This window comes from Dermochelys coriacea, chromosome 4 (assembly GCF_009764565.3).
Source record: "Dermochelys coriacea isolate rDerCor1 chromosome 4, rDerCor1.pri.v4, whole genome shotgun sequence".
In the NCBI taxonomy this organism is placed as follows: Eukaryota; Metazoa; Chordata; order Testudines; family Dermochelyidae; genus Dermochelys; species Dermochelys coriacea.
Window position 1 is genome coordinate 59,857,619 of NC_050071.1, and position 25,175 is coordinate 59,882,793.

The following is a 25,175-nucleotide window of genomic DNA, read 5'->3' on the forward strand; positions in this document are numbered from 1 at the left end:
AAAATCCAATCTAAAGATAGTTTTAATTAAGATACATTACAGCTCAAAGATATCTCATAATGGAATAGGGATTATAAATTCTAATTCTATACTATGAGACAATATATTCATGAAATGTTTAAGAAAAGTTTTGTAAATAAGTTCCAATAGTTCATAGATTAGGGACCCAATCTTATGGGGTTCCAGGAGTTATTTAGGTTAATCTTTCTATCTGCCCAATGGGACTCAGTACTCAGTCTAGAAGATACCATCAGAGATGCTTAGTTTTGCAGTTCTCAAACTGTGGATTTGTGTCTCCAGAGATAACATGCTTGTTAACAGCAAATATGTTTTTAAATAAATGAATGAATGAATAAATAAATAAATAATATAGAGAGAGGTGAGAAACTGCAGAGGGACAATAGGGTTGTGGTCTGTTAATTTGTGTACCCAGAGTCAATCCCTCACCTCTCTCTAAAAGTGCAAAGTTTCAAAAAGTTCAATGAATAGAAGATGGTTGGGGCGGAATAGATCCGGACAAGTAGAAGAAATCTGGAGATAAATGTGAGAAGGGAGGGACAGGCAGAAAAAACAAAGTGAAACTGGTTGAGCAGCATATTCCAGAAGTCTTGAGGTCTTTCTGAGTGTAGCCTTCATTGATTTGAGATCTACCATACCATTCTCTCACTAGAAGGGAAAACCTATCATGGCAGCAGGCTGTAAAGGAGACCCAGTTTGGGAATATTTTAATGAAGTTCCTCTACCTGTAAGACAGGCATGCATGCAAAATGCAAACAGTGCAACAAAGAAATGCAAGGCCTGGTTGTCCATATGAAACAACATTATGAGAAGCGTTCCTTCTCAAGAGGAAGCTGTGTTGAAGATGATGAAAGGAACATGTCTGAACATGCACGATCTTTAGGTTGGTAAACTTTTTTTATTTCATATTTTCTTTTTTAAGGACTGCCTGTCTTCCTTCTGGACTATTCTTGAATTCTCATGTTTGACCAAAAATATAGTTGTTACTCTATGGTACTATCATTTTAGATGCAGTTGTGATAGAACATAAATAGATGAAATATGCAGATCTTCCTTTTACAATTTCACCTTTAAAGTAGTACTGAGTGTCTGTGAATGCAATGAGTTACACTAAATGAGCAATATGGTAATAATAATTAAATAACTGCATTGACTTATTTTGTTTAGGAGAATCCATCCTCAACATACAGGATTCTGAAGACTATCCACCTTCAAGATCACCATCATTTTCTGTAGTTTCAGAGTTAACTGCCAATGATAGTGTTTCAGTCACATTACGTATGTCACATAGCCACAGTATATCACCTGTAGCAAAAAGGAGAAAAAAATCTCCATCATCCAGAAACAACCATAGGTAAAAAGAAAAGGAGTACTTGTGGCACCTTAGAGACTAACAAATTTATTAGAGCATAAGCTTTCGTGAGCTACAGCTCACTTCATCGGATGCATGTGGTGGAAAAAACAGAGGAGAGATTTATATATACACACACACACAGAGAACATGAAACAATGGGTTTATCATACACACTGTAAGGAGAGTGATCACTTAAGATAAGCCATCACCAGCAGCAGGGGGGGGAAAGGAGGAAAACCATTCATGGTGACAAGCAAGGTAGGCTAATTCCAGCATTTAACAAGAATATCAGAGGAACAGTGGGGGGTGGGGTGGGGGGGAGAAATACCATGGGGAAATAGTTTTACTTTGTGTAATGACTCATCCATTCTCAGTCTCTATTCAAGCCTAAGTTAATTGTATCCAGTTTGCAAATTAATTCCAATTCAGCAGTCTCTCGTTGGAGTCTGTTTTTGAAGCTTTTTTGTTGAAGGATAGCCACTCTTAGGTCTGTGATCGAGTGACCAGAGAGATTGAAGTGTTCTCCAACTGGTTTTTGAATGTTATAATTCTTGACGTCTGATTTGTGTCCATTCATTCTTTTACGTAGAGACTGTCCAGTTTGGCCAATGTACATGGCAGAGGGGCATTGCTGGCACATGATGGCATATATCACATTGGTAGATGCGCAGGTGAACGAGCCTCTGACAGTGTGGCTGATGTGATTAGGCCCTATGATGGTATCCCCTGAATAGATATGTGGACGGAGTTGGCAACGGGCTTTGTTGCAAGGATAGGTTCCTGGGTTAGTGGTTCTGTTGTGTGGTGTGTGGTTGCTGGTGAGTATTTGCTTCAGATTGGGGGGCTGTCTGTAAGCAAGGATTGGCCTGTCTCCCAAGATCTGTGAGAGTAATGGCTCGTCCTTCAGGATAGGTTGTAGATCCTTGATGATGCGTTGGAGAGGTTTTAGTTGGGGGCTGAAGGTGATGGCTAGTGGCGTTCTGTTGTTTTCTTTGTTGGGCCTGTCCTGTAGTAGGTGACTTCTGGGTACTCTTCTGGCTCTGTCAATCTGTTTCTTCACTTCAGCAGGTGGGTATTGTAGTTGTAGGAATGCATGATAGAGATCTTGTAGGTGTTTGTCTCTGTCTGAGGGGTTGGAGCGGTTATATCGTAGCGCTTGGCTGTAGACAATGGATCGAGTGGTATGATCTGGATGAAAGCTAGAGGCATGTATGTAGGAATAGCGGTCAGTAGGTTTCCGATATAGGGTGGTGTTTATGTGACCATCGCTTATTAGCACTGTAGTGTCCAGGAAGTGGATCTCTTGTGTGCACTGGTCCAGGCTGAGGTTGATGGTGGGATGGAAATTGTTGAAATCATGGTGGAATTCCCCAAGAGCTTCTTTTCCATGGGTCCAGATGATGAAGATGTCATCAATGTAGCGCAAGTAGAGTAGGGGCATTAGGGGACGAGAGCTGAGGAAGCGTTGTTCTAAGTCAGCCATAAAAATGTTGGCATACTGTGGGGCCAAGCGGGTACCCATCGCAGTGCCGCTGATTTGAAGGTATACATTGTCCCCAAATGTGAAATAGTTATGGGTGAGGACAAAGTCACAAAGTTCAGCCACCAGGTTAGCCGTGACAGTATCGGGGATACTGTTCCTGACGGCTTGTAGTCCATCTTTGTGTGGAATGTTGGTGTAGAGGGCTTCTATATCCATAGTGGCTAGGATGGTGTTTTTAGGAAGATCACCAATGGACTGTAGTTTCCTCAGGAAGTCAGTGGTGTCTCGAAGATAGCTGGGAGTGCTGGTAACGAAGGGCCTGAGGAGGGAGTCTACATAGCCAGACAATCCTGCTGTCAGGGTGCCAATGCCTGAGATGATGGGGCGTCCAGGATTTCCAGGTTTATGGATCTTGCGTAGCAGATAGAATACCCCAGGTCGGGGTTCTAGGGGTGTGTCTATGCGGATTTGATCTTGTGCTTTTTCAGGGAGTTTCTTGAGCAAATGCTGTAGTTTCTTTTGGTAACTCTCAGTGGGAAACTCTCAGCAGCCAAAGTGCTGCTGAAGTATCAGGGGTGGCGCCTTTTTTTATCTCCGCTCCCCCTGACGAAGATCCGGAGCATTGCCGGGTGAGTAAAAATTTTAAAGGCCCAAGTATTTAAAAAGGCGCCACTTCTGCTTGGTGGGGGAGCAGCCGCTGCCCCACTTCTCGCCTAGCTACGCTACTGGCTTCCAAGGGAGGTTTTGAAATCGCCATGACTGAAGGTTTTTAAAAACAGAGTGGACGAACATGTGTCAGGTATGGTCTAAGTTTACGTGGTCCCGCTTTAACACGGGGGGGGGGGGGGGGGGGGGGGCTGGACTTGGTGGCTTCTTCCAGCCCTACATTTCTGATTCTATAGTCTTTGTACGGATGTAACTCTTAGTAAAACAAAAACAGAAAACAATAAAATCACACCACAACAAAAGACAGGTTTCAGAGTAGCAGAAGTCAGTAGCAGAGTGAGCTGTAGCTCATGAAAGCTTACGCTCAAATGAATTTGTTAGTCTCTAAGGTGCCACAAGTACTCCTTTACTTTTTGCGAATACAGACTAACACGGCTGCTACTCTGAAACCTTTTTGGAAGATAATTCTCATTATCACACCTTATAAATGCCCTGTGCTTTGAATGTAGACCCCATTCTACCTAATTTTCTATTGTTTTTTGGCTTCTGGGATTTAGAAATCACTAATAGCTTTCTAACAAGATCTAGAGTATCATGTCTCCTAAGCACTATAGATAGGGCCCTCCCAAATTCATGGTTCACTTTGGTCAGTTTCACTATTTCAGAACTACATCTGAAATTTCACGATGTTGTAACCATGGGGGTCCTGATCCAAAGGGGTGGGGGGTCCCAAAGCTGTTGCAGGATTGCTATACTCACCTCTGTGCTGCCTTCAGAGCCCAGTTCTGGTGAAGGCTTCCAGAAGTGGAGGTAGGTCCAATCTCCCCAGTGCTGCTGGGAGCACCCCATGCGGGGCTTATAGCTGGTCGTCAGGGCCAGTGGTAGATTAATGCATGGGGCATGGGCCCATGCCCAGGGACCTTGGACAGTTTGAAAAAGCCCTGGCAGCAGCCACAGAGTGGAAGCCCTGAGCCTCAGCAGGTGCTGTGGGGGCTGAAGCCCCAAGCCCGGGCAGGAGCCATGGTGGGGAGAGGCAGTGGAAGGTCCGGAGCTCGAGCGCCCTGAGCCCGGGCAGGAGCCATGGGGCAGAGGTGGTGGCAGCAGCCCTGGAACTTGGGCATCCGGAGCCTGGACAGGAGCGGGGGGAGGGTAGAGTCCCAGTTCGGAGCTGTGGCAGGAGCTGTGGGCAGGTGGCAGCAGCCCCCAGCTCCAGCAGGAGCCGTGAAGGATGGCAGCCTGGATCCTAGCTCTGGGGCTACTGCAGCACAGAAGTGAGGATGGTACACCCTCACTTCTGCACTGCCTTTGGAGGTGAGTTTAATCCCTCTCCGATAACAGCTGTGCAGGGGAAGGAAAAGTCCTGTCCCACCCCAGCCTGTCTGATTATGGGGAGATCAGATTTCAAGGGGAGAGGCTTATTTCATGGTCTGTGACATATTTTGCACGGCTGTGAAGTTGGTAGGGCCCTAACTATAGGACAAACAAATTAATTCTTTTGTGTGGAGACAGTGCATTACAGTGCATTTTAAGATATTCACATCTTTTTCATGTAACAATACTGTCACCTAGCTCTATTGCAATGCCAAAGATTATTTAGAGACTTTAAAACTCTGGTCTGACAAAACGGAGTAAAATGGATTTCACTTTGGAGCCCTAATCCAGTGTGCTGTCCTGTGTGAGCCAGGGATTTGCCTTCAGGGGGCAGCACTGTGACAGGATAAAACCCCACAGTAAAACCTGAAACTGGGGTACCACTGTGCCCCCTTAACTCTCCAGCCTGGGCTTTCTCTCACAATGCTTTGCTAGAGACAAGCAGCAAACCCCTCCAGGTGCTCAGTACAACAGCCACTCAGAACCTACTCAGTACAACAGCATGTGGAGCCTCACGTCAAGCTAGATTGCATGAATTACTCTTGGGGGAATTCTACACCAAAAAATTTTAAATTCTGCACACACTTTTAAAATTCTGTATATTTTATTTGTCAAAATAACACAGTTTAAACACACTGGTTTCAACTATTTTGGTAATTTATTTAAACTACAATACAGTGGATGGAGAATGGGAGTGGGGAGCATTGGAAGAAATATCCAGCCCCCCCTTGCCTAATAGTAATGTAGCTAGCTTTGACCCTTTATTTCTAGTTATTAGTCAACAAATATATGCAGCCATATGCTCAGTGTTACATCATAGGCAACTGAAGAGCAAGTGAAGGCTGGGGAATCAAACTCACAATTTATATTGGCTACTGACCATCTCCAGAAAGGTCAGTAGCAAACAGTTCATGGGGCACATTTTAACTGGAAATTTTTCAGTTCAAAAATTTAGACCAGTTCTAATCACTAAAGGACCATAAGCATTTATAAGGTTATACTGTCCTTTACACCACTCTGGCAACATAAGGAGCCTTAAAACTTTTACACCTGTTTTATACTCCTGGGGGAATTCACAGAGACAATGGGAACAATTCACCAAGCAAGCAGGCTGCTACATTCTGCTCTGCCTGAGGGGACAGAGCCTGCCCCACCCTTATCTTCTCAGAAACACCCCAAAGCCATGCCCCTCCATGCCAAGGATGCCACAATAGCGAGTGAGAGGGACAGAGTGTGTGTCTCTCTCTCACATTCACAACTGCCCATCCTTCCCTCTGGCCGTGATTTATGTCTCTACAGACTGCTCCGGGTGCCTGAACCCATCTGTCTGTGCTGCCAGGGAGGGGAACATGACTGCTTTTGTGGCTTCCCTTTGCTTCCCCATCAGAAGTCATTGTTCTGTGGGGAAGCAAAGAAATCTGCGGGGACATGAATTCTGCGCATGCACAGTGATGCAGAATTCCACCAGGAGTAACTGAATGCTCCCTGAGCCATTCACAAATTACACAGAGAAAGGCACCAGCAAATCTCCCAAGCTCCCAGCAGATTTCCGAAGCACTTCAACCAAAACACACTGTTTTAGGTAAAATATAAAACAGATTTATTAACTACAGACAGATTTTAAGTGATTGTAAGTGGGAGGCACAAAAGGATAAAAATAGTTGCCAAAGAAAATAAAAGGTAAGCACATAGTCTAAATCTTAAACCTTATTACACTAGGCAGTATCTGATCAAGCAGTTTTTATCATCCCACTGTATATTGCAGGGAGGTAACAGTTCTTAATACCAGGGTGGATCTGATTTAAATCGCTAGTCAGGAAGACTCAATTTAATCATGAATTTCTACATAAAAGTGCATTCTTGTTGGTTGTTATAACCTTAATACATATTCTTCACAACTCAGAGATAGATGTAGGTTTCATTTTTAGAAGGTACACACTATACATTTTTTAAGTGATTTATTTTGAAAACTTTTCAGATGAGTTTTACAGCTATATCAGAAAATGAATGATTGGTTATTTCATTTACCAAAGGTAATTGAAGCAGATATTTATGAAGTCACTGGGAGGTGAACTATCTCCAATTCAACAGGTTAATCATTAATATTTGGAGGATTTTCTTGCCATGCTTTTAGGAGGAGAACATCACCAGACAGATATTTAAATTGTTTTATTTAACTAAAACAACAACGTTATGTATTCTGGGATTTTTTTCTTCAACAGCAAACATATAATATTATAACAAAACAAACATTAATTTTTGAATTTAGTTAAACATTCAAGTTTTTTAAAATCAGGTTTGTTTTTGTTAAAATTGTTTTTAAAATTGTTAATTGAAATATTTTTTTAAAAAAACAAAAATCAGCCAGATCAACATGAGAAACTTAAAATATTGGCTTCTGCAGCTAACTCAGTCGTCTTTCCCTGTTAAAAGTGAGATGGTCACTTCAACAGTCTCTGAATTGAAGTGCTTAAGTGACTTACACCAGTTCACTGGTGTGACTTTTTCTTTAAAACATCATCAGCAAATATTTCTTGAATGGTTCACCCTTAGCTCTGAAGTTTATTATAGCTGGCATTACAGAGGGATGATTGCTGGATGTCCATGTCATAGCCAACTCCTCTTCTTCAGCAGTTAAGGTTTGTCCTTGGTGCCAAGTACTGAGAATATTTGCAAGAAAATGAGCTGGAGATAGTGCTTGTCCAATTCATTTTTTTTAATGCTTGTAATTTAACTGTCATTGCATATTTCTCTTTTTAAGAGCTCACTCAGTTCCTTCCAAATTTCAACAGCAGTAAAACAGCTATTTCCCTGCATTTTGTTCCAGGCTACAGAAATAGGCTTCAGGGTACTCAGCATGTATTCACCATTTCTTCTAAGTCCAATGCTGAGAACTTTGGCTGTGACAGTGCCATCTGTTTTTTCACGATTTTGTTCACAAACTGTAATTGGATTAGGCCAGTTCTTGATATAGTGCTCAAAACAGTCCACTGCTGAGTTCCACTGCACCTCTTGTGGGAGAGTTAGCTTGGTTCCTCCCACTTTTTCAGAGCAGCTGCTGCAAAGTGGTTGTTAAGAAAGTATTTTGCAATTTCAACAACATTAGTCTTTATTTCTTTGAAGTCTTTGGCTAGGAGGCGCCTCAAATGAGCACTGCAACCATATGTTATTAGTTTGGGACTCTCTTCACTCTTCTAAATAATTTCTTCTCATCTTGGATACATTTGCAGCATTGTCTGTGACCAAGTTGTGTACTAGATATTTGAATTTTTTTTCACAGTTTGTTATTGCTTTTACTGCTCCTTCTTGTAACTATTTTGTTATGTGCATTTCCTGATGTATCAATTGTTTCTGTAAGGAAGACATTCCCTTCTTCAGTTGTCACACAAGCACATACAACAGAATCATTGTGAACATTGCTCCACCCATCAAGACTCAGGTTAATAATTTCACTCTCTAGATATTTTGCACACTGCTCAATTTCTCTTTGATACACTTTATCCAGCAATTTGTCTGTGACATCTCCTCTGTTGGGTGGACTGTATCCTGGTCTTAATGACTGAGAACCCACACTTCATTAACATGGTTCAATCATACAGAAGGGAGAGTTTGTTGCATAAACAAACTGGGCAATTTTTTCATCAGTTACCTCTTTGTGTAATCTGCTGGTTGTTATCACAAACTTACGTATGGTTTCAGAGTAGCAGCCATGTTAGTCTGTATTCGCAAAAAGAAAAGGAGTACTTGTGGCACCTTAGAGACTAACAAATTTATTAGAGCATAAGCTTTCGTGAGCTACAGCTCACTTCATCGGATGCATTTGGTGGAAAAAACAGAGGAGAGATTTGTATACACACACACAGAGAACATGAAACAATGGGTTTATCATACACACTGTAAGGAGAGTGATCACTTAAGATAAGCCATCACCAGCAGCAGGGGGGGGAAAGGAGGAAAACCTTTCATGGTGACAAGCAAGGTAGGCTAATTCCAGCAGTTAACAAGAATATCAGAGGAACAGTGGGGGGTGGGGTGGGGGGCAGAAATACCATGGGGAAATAGTTTTACTTTGTGTAATGACTCATCCATTCCCAGTCTCTATTCAAGCCTAAGTTAATTGTATCCAGTTTGCAAATTAATTCCAATTCAGCAGTCTCTCGTTGGAGTCTGTTTTTGAAGCTTTTTGTTGAAGGATAGCCACTCTTAGGTCTGTGATCGAGTGACCAGAGAGATTGAAGTGTTCTCCAACTGGTTTTTGAATGTTATAATTCTTGACGTCTGATTTGTGTCCATTCATTCTTTTACGTAGAGACTGTCCAGTTTGGCCAATGTACATGGCAGAGGGGCATTGCTGGCACATGATGGCATATATCACATTGGTAGATGCGCAGGTGAACGAGCCTCTGATAGTGTGGCTGATGTGATTAGGCCCTATGATGGTATCCCCTGAATAGATATGTGGACGGAGTTGGCAACGGGCTTTGTTGCAAGGATAGGTTCCTGGGTTAGTCCTTCACTCGCTCCCGTCTTGGGCGGCATTGCGGTGGCGGTGGGGAGTGTCCTTCATTGCCGAAGACCGGAGCGAGAGAAGGACCCGATGCCAAAGTGCTGCTGAAGACCCAGAGTATCACCAGGTGAGTACCAGAGGGTGGCACCTTTTATTATCTCCGCTTCCCCTGGTTTTTCCCCCGGTTACACCACTGTTGGAAGCCTATTCCAAAGCTTAACTACCCTGATAAAAAGTTTTTCCTAATGTCTAACCTAAATCTCCCTCGCTGCAGATTAATCCCATTATTTCTTCTACACCGAGACGATTGATCCCCGTCCTTCTAACAGCCCCTCACAAATTTGAAGACTGTTATCAGGTCCCCTCTCAGTCTTCTTTTCTCAAGACCAGACATACCCAGTTTTTTAAAACTTTGCTCATAAGTCAAGTTTTCTAAATCTTTTATCATTTTTGTTGTTCTCTGGACTCCCTCCATATCTTTTCTAAAGTGTAGTGACTCAAACTGAACACAGTACTCCAGCTGAGGCCTTCATCCATGCTGAGTACAGGGCAACAACTACCTCCAAGGCCTTATATACAACATTCCTGTTAATATACCGCAAAACGTTATTGTTTGCAACTGCCTCACATTGACTAATATTCTATTTGTGATCCACTAGAATCCCCCAGATCCTTTTCAATAGTACCACCAGCTAACCAGTTATTCACCAGTTTGCAGTTGTGCATTTGATTTTCCTTCTTTAGATGTAGTACTTATCTTTATAGAATTTCATCTTGTTGCATTCTGACCAATTCTCCACTTTGTCAAGGTCATTTTGAATGCTAATCTTGGCCTCCAAAGTGCTAGCTATCCCTCCCAGCTTGGTGTCATCTGCAAATTTTATAAGCACATTCTCCAATATAAGTCATTAATGAAAATACTGACTAGTACTGACCCTGGACTAATCCCAATGGGACTTTAATAGAATCACCCTCTCAGTTTAACAAGTGAAGCATTGATAACTACTATTTGAGAAGGGTTTTTCAACCAGTTGTACACCCACCTTATAGCAGTGGTTTTCAAACTTTTTCTCTGGCAACCCAGTTGAAGAAAATTGTTGATGCCCGCAACCCAACAGAGCTGGGGATGAGGGGTTTAGGGTGTGGGGGAGCTCAGGGCAGGGGTGCGGGAGTGAGGGCTGTGAGTGGGGCTATGAATGAGGGGTTCAGGGTGTGGGAGGGGGCTTTGGGCTAGGGCAGGGAGGTTGGGGTGCAGGAGGGGGTCAGAGCTCTGGGCTGGGGGTTCAGGCTCTGAGGTGGGGCCGGGGATGAGGAACTTGGGGTGCAGGAGGGGGCTCCAGGTTGGGGGGGCCTCAGGGCTGGGGCAGCCCCATGGCCCCCCACATAGCAGCCGGACCTGCTGCTGGTTGCTTCTGGGGTGCAGCACGGTGCCGGAAGAGGTAGGGACTAGCCTGCCTTAGCCAGGCAGCACCAATGATGGGACTTTTAGTGGCTCGATCAGCGGTGCTGACCAGAGCCACCACGACCCAGTGCCTTACATTCTGCAACCCAGTACTGGGTTGCAACCTGCAGTTTGAAAACCACTGCCTTATAGTAGTTTAATCTAAATCACATTTCCCGAATTGCTTATTAGAATGACATGTGAGACTGTGTCAAAAACTTTACTAAGATCAAGATGTATCATGTCTATTGCTTCACCTCTCTCCACTAGGCCAATAATCCTGTCAAAGAAGGAAATTATGGTGGTATGTGTAGACGAAGCCTTGAAGGGGCACTACCAATCAATTGTGATCTCAGCAGAGATTCCAGTTTTACACTAGCATAAATGAGTGCAGAAACGGGACCTACCTCTTTTTAACAAATAAAATCTAATATATGATTCATGAGTAAAGCATTTGATAATTTTTTTGGCTTCAGAGTTTACTAGCTGACCTCATGAAGGCCTTACAGTCAACTTGATGACACTTTGTTGTTTCAGAGTAGCAGCCGTGTTAGTCTGTATTCGCAAAAAGAAAAGGAGTACTTGTGGCACCTTAGAGACTAACAAATTTATTAGAGCATAAGCTTTCGTGAGCTACAGCTCACTTCATCGGATGCAAATGCGATGAAGTGAGCTGTAGCTCACGAAAGCTTATGCTCTAATAAATTTGTTAGTCTCTAAGGTGCCACAAGTACTCCTTTTCACTTTGTTGTTTGTCTGTCTGTAACATGCTAACACTTAATGCCACATCCAATCCAATCAATTCCAAAATTTCAGGGAATGTTTTAGGCACCTATGGCCAGAATACTTTTGATTTGGGGGGGAAAAATCAGAAAATTAAAATAGGCAAAATGGGGCACACATGAAGCCCATGCCAGCTTTTTTGCACAGCCACAGCTTCAAGCACCTCTGCAATTGTCTATAGATCAAAGAACTGGTTGATGGCATCCATTAACACCTTCCAACATAACTATATCCCTGCTCATCTCTGCTAGTCCTCCCAATAGTTTACATATTCACATGCTGAATGATTTGTTTCCCAGACAGAAAGATGAATAAAAATTGGTGGGGAGGAAAACTGGGGCCAATAGGGTTATGCACACAACCCCTGGCAAGCAATTGTGGGGAAATGAGGCACACAAAAGCCCTCAGATCACTGCAACTCCAGTGGGGGATGGGAGCCTGAGGGGGCACTGAGGGATGCAAGGAATCCCTGGCATGTGCAGTAAACTCATCATTCTTCTCTGTATTTCTTCTTGTGTTTTACAGAGAGATGTTAAAACCTGATCTTTAGAGGTTACTTACTAAGTTTTGCTGACTTTTGTCTCCTGTCCTCCCTCCACCCTTCATATTTCTCACAAAATATGGCCCTGTGAACTTCTTTTGTCATATACATGTTGTGTGTGTGTATGGGTAATTTTTTGGAGAAATATGAGGTGAATTGGTGAAATAGTTTTGACATGGGTTTAACAATGGAGGTGGGGAAAGTTATGTTTTTAATTCTCTTAATATTACTTTGTGACACATCACTAAAATGGCTCAGCCTAGAAACTTCTAATTTGCTTCATTCCAATAATATCTAGGGATCTTCAGCGTTCCTAAGAGATTTTCAGGAGTTCCTAGTCCCATTTTCAAAAATGAGTCAGGCACTTAGGCGCTTAAATCCCATTGACTTTCCATGAGATTTAGGCTACTAAATCACTTAGGAGCTTTTGAAATTTTTCACCCTGTGTAGTAGAATTATGTTTTGAAGTATCTATTGTTGGAGTTACCCATCTCAGAAATAGAAAATGTATCATATTATATGAAAACTTCATCAGGCTTCTGAAAACTTTGTAAAGCTTTTTAAAGATCAGATCAATTTTTTGTAAAGTTGCTTTGAAGTTTCTACACCTTGAATAGATTCCTACAGTGCTTTATAAGCTACTCCTGAGGAGGACTAAAGTGATTTACACTGTTTTGATACCTCATAAAAGCAGAGATTTCATCCTTAAAATACAATAATGTGCATCAAAGTTAGGGTGACATTTCATGAAAATAAAAGATTACCCTATGAAATGTACGTAACAAAACTTGTTTTTAAGTGACACCACCACCCAATGTTTTATTTAGAGTACAAAATCATACATTTGTAAAAACGTGTGATTCTTTGCATGGGTATTACCTGAAAGCACATTTTTCCTGGCTGGGTGCCATTGGTGATCTTCCTAAAAACACCATCCTAGCCACTGTGGATGTAGAAGCCCTCTACACCAACATTCCACACAAAGATGGACTACAAGACATCAGGAACAGTATCCCCGATAACGTCACGGCTAACCTGGTGGCTGAACTTTGTGACTTTGTCCTCACCCATAACTATTTCACATTTGGGGACAACGTATACCTTCAAATCAACGGCACTGCGATGGGTACCCGCATGGCCCCACAGTATGCCAACATTTTTATGGCCGACTTAGAAAAACGCTTCCTCAGCTCTCATCCCCTAATGCCCCTACTCTACTTGCACTACATTGATGACATCTTCATCATCTGGACCCATGGAAAAGAAGCCCTTGAGGAATTCCACCAGGATTTCAACAATTTCCATCCCACCATCAACCTCAGCCTAGACCAGTCCACATAAGAGATCCACTTCCTGGACACTACGGTGCTAATACGCAATGGTCACATAAACACCACCCTATTCCTACCTACATGCCTCTAGCTTTCATCCAGATCATACCACACGATCCATTGTCTACAGCCAAGCTCTACGATATAACCGCATTTGCTCCAACCCCTCAGACAGAGACAAACACCTACAAGATCTCTATCATGCATTCCTACAACTACAATACCCACCTGCTGAAGTGAAGAAACAGATTGACAGAGCCAGAAGAGTACCCAGAAGTCACCTACTACAGGACAGGCCCAACAAAGAAAATAACAGAACGCCACTAGCCATCACCTTCAGCCTCCAACTAAAACCTCTCCAACGCATCATCAAGGACCTACAACTTATCCTGAAGGACGACCCATCACTCTCACAGATCTTGGTAGACTGGCCAGTTCTTGCTTACAGACAGCCCCCCAACCTGAAGCAAATACTCACCAGCAACCACACACCACACAACAGAACCATTAACCCAGGAACCTATCCTTGCAACAAAGCCCGTTGCCAACTCTGTCCACATATCTATTCAGGGGACACCATCATAGGGCTTAATCACATCAGCCACACTATCAGAGGCTCGTTCACCTGCACATCTACCAATGTAATATATGCCATCATGTGCTAGCAATGCCCCTCTGCCATGTACATTGGTCAAACTGGACAGTCTCTACGTAAAAGAATGAATGGACACAAATCAGAAGTCAAGAATTATAACATTCAAAACCAGTTGGAGAACACTTCAAACTCTCCGGTCACTCGATTACAGACCTGAGGATGGCTATCCTTCAACAAAAAAACTTCAAAAACAGACTCCAACGAGAGACTGCTGAATTGGAATTAATTTGCAAACTGGATACAATTAACTTAGGTTTGAATAGAGACTGGGAATGGATGCGTCATTACACAAAGTAAAACTATTTCTCCCACCCCACCCCCCACTGTTCCTCAGATGTTCTTGTTAACTGCTGGAAATGGCCTACCTTGCTTGTCACCATGAAAGGTTTCCCTCCTTTCCCCCCTCCCCCCCCCCCGCTGCTGGTGATGGCTCATCTTAAGTGATCACTCTCCTTACAGTGTGTATGATAAAACCCATTGTTTCATGTTCTCTGTGTGTGTATATATAAAAATCTCCTCACTGTATTTTCCACCAAATGTATCCAATGAAGTGAGTTGTAGCTCATGAAAGCTTATGCTCTAATAAATTAGTCTCCAAGGTGCCACAAGTACTCCTTTTCTTTTTGCGAATACAGACTAACACGGCTGCTACTCTGAAACCTGTCAAATCACCCAGCCAGTCCAAATAAACATACCTTAACAAGGGAAGGTTTTTATACTTAAAGGATTTTCTAACAAGTATTGTGTGTGAAGTTAGTCCATTAACAAGATTTTCTAAGGTGAAATGGAACTGTATTTTGCCTAACAGCCAAATGAGAATAAAAGACACTGAGCCTTTAGGTAATAGAATGGGTTGTCATTTGTATTGTATTTTTCCTTAAGCACTCAGGACCCAGGATGCCTCGTGACCCCTCTGCCTTCTCACAACTCTTAACAGCAGCAGCAGAAGAAATGCTCTGTGGGATAGCTGCCCAGAGTGCACCACTCCGAATACCGCTGCAAGGGCCGCAAGTATGAACATGCTATCGTGCAGGCAGCTGACAGTGTAAACAGACAACAGTGGTTTCCCTTCAGCGCTCTCTGAGCAGCACTGTACCTGCCGGTGCTGTAACTCTGCCGGTGTAAACATACTCATAGACTGGGTTATATTGAAAACCGTTAAGGCCTCTCACACTTTATTTTAAACTTTACTCTAAATTATCAAAGCTTATAGGATCTAAGGATACTCTGAAAGGGATCTGGCTAGAAGGGCAGAAAAGTGAATTGTTAAATTATATTGGTCTACCCAAAAATTGCCGAGATATGAGCCAGCTGAGCTCCATTAGCCTTGCCAAAATATTAAGTTCTGCGGCCACAAACCTATATTTCAAAATTAGAAGAAACTAAAAGTGCTCCCATTTCAATATAGGGACACAGATAGCACATGATAAATTTTGAGTTTGCCTTCTTAAAACAACTAAAACCACTTTAATATTAGCACAAAAGGCCCTCCTAAAATTCAAAACAAATGTTATACTCTGAGGAACAAAACTAATTAAGTGGCTTTTTTTGCATGTTTTGCATGTTTCTCTATGTAAAAGGGAAAGAATGGATTACTTAGATTATGTGAGCATATATTTTAAACGTATCACCATGTAAATATATATTTTTGTTTTGTTTTTAAAAAAGCATACAAATTGAAAATTTACTCAGTGTTAATCTATACAAATTACTGTATGCCCCAAACTCAGTTAATAGGACACAGAGTAGAGATAGGTAAAACATTAACAACATATGCTAATAAAATTATTTAGGTTTAATTTAACCCAAAATAGAACTGCAAAAGCACACAAATTGGAAAAGACTGAACAGTTGACAGGAACCTGTGAAACCACCAATTTTCACAAAGGGAATAGTTGTGAGTGGAGCTGATAGAAAAATCTGACAAAACTTTTTTCGGTCAAAAACACTGTTTTCTTTAAACTGAACTGTTTCATGGAAATAGATCTATGTCAACAAGATGGAATTGAGAGAGAGAGAGAGAGACCGGCCCTTAAAATAGCCAACAGCTTAGTAATTAGGGATCTGATTCAGACAGAGCAGGGACTTGAATCTGGGTCTTCCATATTAATTTGCAAACTGGATACAATTAACTTAGGCTTGAATAAAGACTGGGAATGGATGAGTCATTACACAAAGTAAAACTATTTCCCCATGGTATTTCTCCCCCCCACCCCACTCCCCACTGTTCCTCTGATATTCTTGTTAACTGCTGGAATTAGCCTACCTGCTTGTCACCATGAAAGGTTTTCCTCCTCCCCCTCCCCCGCCCCGCTGGTGTTGGCTCATCTTAAGTGATCACTCTCCTTCCAGTGTGTATGATAAAACCCATTGTTTCATGTTCTCTGTGTGTGTGTGTGTGTGTGTGTGTGTGTGTGTGTGTGTGTGTGTGTGTGTGTATATATGTGTGTATATATATATATATAAAAATCTCCCCTCTGTATTTTCCACCAAATGCATCCGATGAAGTGAGCTGTAGCTCACAAAAGCTTATGCTCAAATAAATTTGTAAGTCTCTAAGGTGCCACAAGTACTCCTTTTCTTTTTGCGGATACAGACTAACACGGCTGCTACTCTGAAACCTGTCATGCTCCATCTGAGTGTCCTAACCAGGCTATTCTGAGGTGGTTCTCTCTCCGATGTGGAATTAAAACAAATTTTGAAATGTTTAAATTTTTCACAAATCAGAACTCTTTTCCAGTCAACCCTTGCTATAATAGGAGCATTAATCCCAATATGAAGGCCAAATTACAAGGCAGCTAACAGCACTGCAAGCTGGATGAATAGCATGGAATGTGCCAAATCACCTGATAATCATGTTTAAAAAATGTTTAAATGCATCCGATGAAGTGAGCTGTAGCTCACGAAAGCTTATGCTCTAATAAATTTGTTAGTCTCTAAGGTGCCACAAGTACTCCTTTTCTTTTTGCGAATACAGACTAACACGGCTGCTACTCTGAAACATGTTTAAAAGACACATTCTAGCCTAAGTAAGAACCTAGGGTAGAATATGTTTTTTAAACAGGTTAAAACCAACTCTAAACAAGAGTACATATCTCAAGCCCTGCCTATATATACACAAATTACAGAGGCTTAACTAAAATTGATTAATCAAACAGGCACAAACCCCTCACGAAGGGCCTCAAATTGTTTTACACCTGGTTTATATCAATTTTGCTTACATTGTAAAGGCAGGTGTAAGACAGTATAAGAGCATTCAACATTCAGGGTTTGCACCAGGTTTATCTATACTCATTTTTTAAAAAAAAAAATGGGTGCAACTTTAGGCCTTAGTTCTCAATGCTGTATAGACAATCAACCTACTGTCTTATCTAAAAATGCCAGTGCTTCTTTGACTAGACATCCTACAAACCTACAGCAGTTTAAGTTTTTTAATTACATCAATGTAAGTTGGTATATAGACAAGGTCACTTGTGAAAATCATCATTTATCAGCCCTGCAAGATGGGAATAGAACAGTGAATGGCTGCTCTCTAAAAGCAGGTGGGAGTGAAGTGAGAAAACTTGGTTTACAGACAGCTACCTCACTAAGCCCTGGTCTACACTAGGAGTTGAGGTCGAATTTAGCAGCGTTAAATCGATTTAACCCTGCACCTGTCCACACTACGAAGCCCTTTTTTTCGACTTAAAGGGCTCTTAAAATTGATTTCCTTACTCCACCCCCGACAAGGGGATTAGCGCTGAAATCGGCCTTGCCGGGACAAATTTGGGGTACTGTGGACACAATTAGACGATGTTGGCCTCCAAGAGCTATCCCAGAGTGCTTCATTGTGACCGCTCTGTATAGAACTCTCAACTTAGATGCACTGGCCAGGTAGACAGGAAAAGGCCTGCGAACTTTTGAATGTCAATTTCCTGTTTGGCCAGTGTGGCAAGCTGCAGGTGACCATACAGAGTTCATCAGCAAAGGTGACCATGATGGAATCCCAGAATCGCAAAAGAGCTCCAGCATGGACCGAACGAGAGGTACGGGATCCGATCACTGTATGGGGAGAGGAATCCGTGCTATCAGAACTACGTTCCAGTTTTTGAAAATGTCAAAACATTTGTCAAAATCTCCCAGGGCATGAAGGATAGAGGCCATAACAGGGACCTGAAGCAGTGCCACGTGAAACTTAAGGAGCTGAAGCAAGCCTACCAGAAAACCAGAGAGGCGAACGGCCGCTCCGGTCAGAGCTCAAAACATGCCGCTTCTATGATGAGCTGCATGCCATTTTAGGGGGTTCAGCTACCACTACCCCAGCTGTGTTGTTTGACTCCTTCAATGGAGATGGAGGCAACATGGAAGAAGGTTTTGGGGACGAGGAAGATAATGATAAGGAGGAGGAGGAGGTTGTAGATAGCTCACAGCAAGCAAGCGGAAAAACCGGTTTTCCCGAAAGTCAGGAACTGTTTCTCAACCTGGACCTGGAGCCAGTACCCCCCGAACCCACCCAAGGCTGCCTTCCGGACCCGCCAGGTGGAGAAGGGACCTCTGGTGAGTGTACCTTTTAAAATACTATACATGGTTGAAAAGCAAGCATTTTTAATGATTAAATTTGCCCTGGCATTCGCGGCTCTCCTGGATGTACTCCCAAAGTCTTTGCAAAAGGTTTCTGGGGAAGGTAGCCTTATTCCATCCACCATGGTAGGACACTTTACCACTCCAGGCCAGTAGCACGTACTCGGGAATCATTGTAGAACAAAGCATTGCAGTGTATGTTTACTGGCGTTCAAACAACATCCTTTCTTTCTCTCTTTGTGTTATCCTCAGGAGAGTGATATCATTCATGGTCAACTGGTTGAAATAGCATGCTTTTCTAAGGGGATATTCAAAGGTGCCCATTCCTGCTGGGCTGTTTGCCTGTGGCTGAACAGAAATGTTCCCCGCTGTTAGCCATGGGGAGGGTGAAGGGGCTAGCCATGCACTGGGGGGAGGCAAAATGCGACCTTGGAACGAAAGCATATGTGCTATGTATGTAATGTTAACAGCAAGGTTTACTGTGAAAGAGTGTACCCATTGTTCTATAAAATGTGTCTTTTTAAATCCCACTGTCCTTTTTTTTTCCTGCACCAGCTGCATGTGTTTCAAAGATCACAGGATCTTCTCCTTCCCAGAGGCTAGTGAAGATCAGAAGGCAAAAAAAAAAAAAAAAAAAAAAAAAAAAAAAAAAACCCAAAAAAAAAAAAAAACCTGCACTCACGATGAAATGTTCTCTGAGCTCATGCTGTCCTTCCACACTGACAGAGCACAGATGAATACGTGGAGGCAGACAATGTCAGAGTGCAGGAAAGCATAAAATGACCAGGAGGAGAGGTGACAGGCTGAAGAGACTAAGTGGCAAGCTGAAGAGAGGGCTGAAGCTGAAAGGTGGTGGCAGCATGATGAGAGGAGGCAGGACTCAATGCAGAGGCTGCTGGAGGATCAAACTAATATGCTCCAATGTATGGTTGAGCTGCAGGAAAGGCAGCAGGAGCACAGACCGCTGCTACATCCCCTGTGTAACCAACCCCCCTCCTCCCCAAGTTTCATAGCCTCCTCACCCAGACGCCCAAGAATGCGATGGGGGGCCTCTGGCCACCCAGCCACTCCACCTCACAGGATTGCCCAAGCTACAGAAGGCTGGCATTCATAAGTTTAAAAGTGCTGTGTAGCCTTGTCCTTCCCTCCTCCACCACCACCCCTCCTGGTGCTTCTCTCCTCCACCACCCCTTCTGGGCTACCTTGGTATTTATCCCCCTATTTGTGTGTTGAAAAAATAAAGAATGCATGAATGTGAAGCTACAATGACTTTATTGCCTCTGCAAGCGGATCGAAGGGAAGAGGGGAGGGTGGTTAGCTTACAGGGAAGTAGAGTGAACCAAGGGGGTGGTGGTGGGGGTTTCCATCAAGAACAAACAAACAAACAAAACGTTCACACCATAGCCTGGCCAAATCATGAAACTGGTTTTCAAAGCTTCTCTGATGCACACCGCACCCTCCTGTGCTCTTCTAACCGCCCTGGTGTCTGGCTGTGCGTAACCAGCAGCCAGGCGATTTGCCTCAACCTCCCACCCCGCCATAAACGTCTCCCCTTTACTCTCACAGATATTGTGGAGTGCACAGCAAGCAGTAATAACAGTGGGAATATTGGTTTCGCTGAGGTCTAACCGAGTCAGTAATCTGCAGCAGCGCGCTTTTAAATGTCCAAATGCACATTCTACCACCTTTCTGCACTTGCTCAGCCTGTAGTTGAACAGCTCCTGACTACTGTCCAGGGTGCCTGTGTATGGTTTCCTGAGCCATGGCATTAAGGGTAGGCTGGGTCCCCAAGGATAACAATAGAATCATAGAATATCAGAGTTGGAAGGGACCTCAGGAGATCATCTAGTCCAACCCCCTGCTCAAAGCAGGGCCAATCCCCAATTTTTGCCCCGATCCCTAAATGGCCCCCTCAAGGATTGAACTCACAACCCTGGGTTTAGCAGGCCAATGCTCAAACCACTGAGCTATCCCCTTCCCTAGGCATTTCAACATCCCCAAAGGTTATTTTCTGGTCTGGGAAGAAAGTCCCTTCTTGCAGCTTTTGAAACAGACCAGAGTTCCTGAAGATGCGATCATCATGTACCTTTCCCGGCCATCCCACGTTGATGTTGGTGAAACGTCCCTTGTGATCCACAGTGCTTGCAGCACTATTGAAAAGTACCCCTTGTGGTTTATGTACTCGCCAGCTTGGTGCTCCGGTGCCAAGATATGGGTTCCGTCTATGGACCCACCACAGTTAGGGAATTCCATTGCAGCAAAGCCATCCACTACGACCTGCACATTTCCCAGGCTCACTACCCTTGATATCAGCAGACCTTTGATTGCGTTCGCTACTTGCATCACAGCAGCCCCCACAGTAGATTTGCCCACTCCAAACTGATTCCCGTCTGACCGGTAGCTGTCGGGCGTTGCAAGCTTCCACAGGGCTATTGCCACTCACTTCTCAACTGTGAGGGCTGCTCTCATCTTGGTATTCTTGCGTCTCAGGGCAGGGGAAAGCAAGTCACAAAGTTCCAGGAAAGTGCCCTTACGCATGGAAAAGTTTTGCAGCCACTGGGAATCGTCCCAGACCTGCAACACTATGCGGTCCCACAAGTCTGTGCTTGTTTCCCGAGCCCAGAATCGGCGTTCCGCCGCATGAACCTGCCCCATTAGCACCATGATGCCCACATTGCCAGGGCCCGTGCTTTGAGAGAAGTCTGCGTCCATGTCCTCATCACTCTCATCACCGCGCTGACGTCGCCTACTCGCCCGGTTTCACTTTGCCAGGTTTGGTGCTGCATATACTGCTGGATAATGCGTGTGGTGTTTAATGTGCTCCTAATTGCCAAAGTGATCTGAGCGGGCTCCATGCTTGCTGTGGTATGGCGTCTGCACGGAAAAAAGGCGTGGAACGATTGTCTGCCGTTGCCCTGACAGAGGGAGGGGCAACTGACGACATGGCTTACAGGGTTGGCTTACAGGGAATTAAAATCAACAAAGGGGGTGGCTTTGCGAGAAACTGAATGGCCCCCTCAAGGACAGAACTCACAAGTAGGTTTAGCAGGCTGTTGATTTCACGGAGGGAGGGAGGAGAAAACGAATACAAAACAAATCTGATCTATTTCTTGTTTTGCTCTACTTCATCTATCTTTATACATCTTGCTGGCAGCAGACTGTGCAGTATGACTGCTAGCCATCATCATCTCTTAGGTGCTCGGCAAAAGACAGTGCAGTATGACTACTGGCCATCATCTTCTGCTGGCTGCTGATTAAAAGACCGTGCATTGCCGGTAGCACTCCATTGCCATGAGACGAAACTTAAAAGGGAAATGACCTGGCTGAGTCACTCCCATGTTTGCCCAGGCACCCCCGATCTCATCGAGGTCGGTTAAAAGAGAACCCAGGACTACGTCGACAACAGCTACCAGTCATACTGCACTGTCTGCTGCCAAAAGGCAATAAACTGCTGCTGTGTAGCAATGCAGTACCGCATCTGCCAGCACCCAGGAGACATACAGTGACGGTTAGCTGAGCGGGCTCCATGCTTGCCGTGGTATGGCGTCTGCACAGGTAACTCAAGAAAAAAGGCACAAAATGATTGTCTGCCCTTGCTTTCACGGAAGGAGGGAGGGAAGGGGGGCTTGACGATATGTACCCAGAACCACCCACGACAATGTTTTAGCCCCATCAGGCACTGGGATTTCTACCCAGAATTCAAATGGGCAGCGAAGACTGCGGGATAACTACCCACAGTGCAACGCTCCGGAAGTCGACGGTTGCCTCGGTACTGTGGACACACTCCACCGACTACATGCACTTAGAGTATTTGTGTGGGGACACACACAATCGACTGTATAAAAACACTTTCTACAAAACTAACTTCTATAAATTTGACCTAATTTCGTAGTGTAGACATACCCTAAGCATTATTTCTCTATTTTACTACATCAGCATCAATTACTTCAGACCCATTTGAAGTTTTAGTGATGATGGTAGGAGTAAAGGATGGGGGCTGGTAACCAGAATTACTGATTAACTGACAATAGTAACGTCAGAAGGTTTTAGACCTTTTCTTACCTAAGTCACACACATTATATGCCCCTTTACAGCAGCCAGGAGGAAGGAGAGGAAAATGCTCCTTTGTTTCAGCAGCCAAATGGAGTTTGAAGACGACTTCACATTATCAGCTACGTGCTAGCTGGATGGTACAAAAGATGGAGCTTCCTACCAGGTACAGAAATAGCATCTTTGTGAGAATTCCAACTTAACCCTTAGCTTGGGAGTCAGGGTAAAAACGTAGCTTTCACCTGGTTCCTCACCTTACTTTAGTTCTCTGGCTATTAGGCATCATCTCAATTTTCCATGCCCTATGTATGATAGGGTGTCAAGAGCAAGTAATCATCTGGAAGAGGCAATATGTGTTTCACTATGTAGATATAGGTGGGTAGGAAAGAAATTGATGGGATAAGTTAGACTGTGTCTCCATTACTGAGACTATACCGGCATAGCTATGTTGGTGTAGCTATACCAGCATACCTCTGTAGTGTAAATGCAGGCTACACTGATGGAAAGGGTTTTTCCTTCAGTGCAGGAACACCACCTCCCTGAATGACATTAGCTATGTTGACAGAAGCATTCTTCCATTGACGTAACTGCATCTATACTAGGTTGGCATAGCTATGGGGTCAGGGAGTGGATTTTTCACACTCCTGAGCAACATAGCTATGCTGACTTAACAAACATTTAAGTATAGTCAAGCCACAAGAGCAGCAGTGTGAAAGAGAACTGGGGAGGAAGTGAGAGGTTAGAAATGTAGGAGAGTAGGTGGACCACACAATGGAAGGAAATGAATAGAAGAGAAAATAACAGATGCTGAAAACAATATAGGAAAAAATGTATAACTGAGGTTGTAAGAAAGCAGTAAATTTTTTTGGTTCAAATGTTGAAGCCATGGTTTGCTAAAGTTTTGGTTTTGGTGTGCGGCTATTGTGCTAGGTAGTGGCATCGTATACAGACACAGTAAGAGAAAGGCACTGCATGAGGAAGAGGTAAGAACCAGCTTTGTCAACTCCCCTCACACTGAGGTCTCTCCCATGTTGGGGAAATCCCCGACAGGGGACTCAGAAGTGATGCAAAGTGAGCAGATTGAGGCACAAAAATCTGCTCCACTATTTCGAGAGCTATCCGTTTTCTGGCAGATAAGACTGAGGACACACACAAAACACATCAATGGGCTGCTACTTCGTCCTCGATGCAGCTAAAATGAAATTTATTTATAAGAGATGCAAGAAGGTGCCTCCTACAATGGCATGTGTAGTATGTTCCAAGCTCAGATGTAAAGGTCAATGATGCATAGACAGCAAAGTCACCAGAACTGAACTATATTGGTTTTTGCTCCATTAGAAATAAAGAAAAATATTGTTAGCCAAACTGAAAAGAATAAATCACTGTGCCCAATCCTATGAGATCTCTTCACAGGAAACTCCCAGTGACATCACTGCTCAGTACTAAGAAAAGGAGTACGAAAGCTTATGCTCAAAGAAATTTGTTAGTCTCTAAGGTGCCGTAAGTACTCCTTTTCTTTTTGCAGATACAGACTAACATGGCTGCTACTCTGAAACCTGCTCAGTACTACTGAGTTACAGAAAAAAAGGAATATTGGCTATACCAAGGTACAGACTTAGCTAGTCCACAAAACACATTTCAACAAATGCCATTACTTATTATAGTGCAAACAAATTAAACATTTAATATAAAGCATCTATCTTGCTGTAATACAGTCATAATCATTGATCTGGGCACCCATCCAAAATGGAAACCTAAGCAAGAATACTGTTGTCACAAGAGAAAGACTGGTAACAAACATCAACCTTACCCACTCAAGAAGTAGCAAGTCCCCAAATGGAAAGAACACTGACAGCACTTCCACTTCATTATCATATGTCTACTGCATTTATTCTCTGGTTTAGTGAAGTCTATTTATTTAAAAAAAAAAAAAAAAACAACTTTCCCTCTTATAACATTTTTTTTTAATATAAATTTCATAGGGCCTAATCCTGACAAATGCTGAACACTTTCTGCAGGGTGCTGAGGCCCTCAGTGTCCACTTGATGGGTCAATTAACATTGAAGGAGCTCATAGGTTCGCAGAATCAGGCCCCTACATTTCAAGAACTGACATATCTTATTATTCTTTTACTCTTTGGACCAAACAGATATTTTACATAAAAATAGAAATAGAATGCAGAGCCTTCTCATATCACATTCATAATTTCTTTGGAAACAGAGCTGGTTAACTGCAAAATTGTTGTTGCACTCAAGCCTGAGCTGGATCAACCTATCCCACACAAACATATCCCAGCAATTTCCCTAGGTGTTGTGACAAAGCTCTGTCCTTGCCTCCGTGGGTCCCACATTTCCTGGCAGATTTCACTAGCCTCAGAGGCTCACTGTGACCCTCCAACATAACCCTTCTCTCTAT

At 43.3% G+C, this 25,175-nt stretch overlaps 1 protein-coding gene across 3 annotated transcripts in view; it reads right to left on the reverse strand.

The window, feature by feature from the left end:
* Nucleotides 1-25,175, reverse strand: part of SH3D19 (SH3 domain containing 19) — a 140,954-nt gene that overhangs the window by 104,713 nt on the left and 11,066 nt on the right. The window lies entirely within an intron of this gene.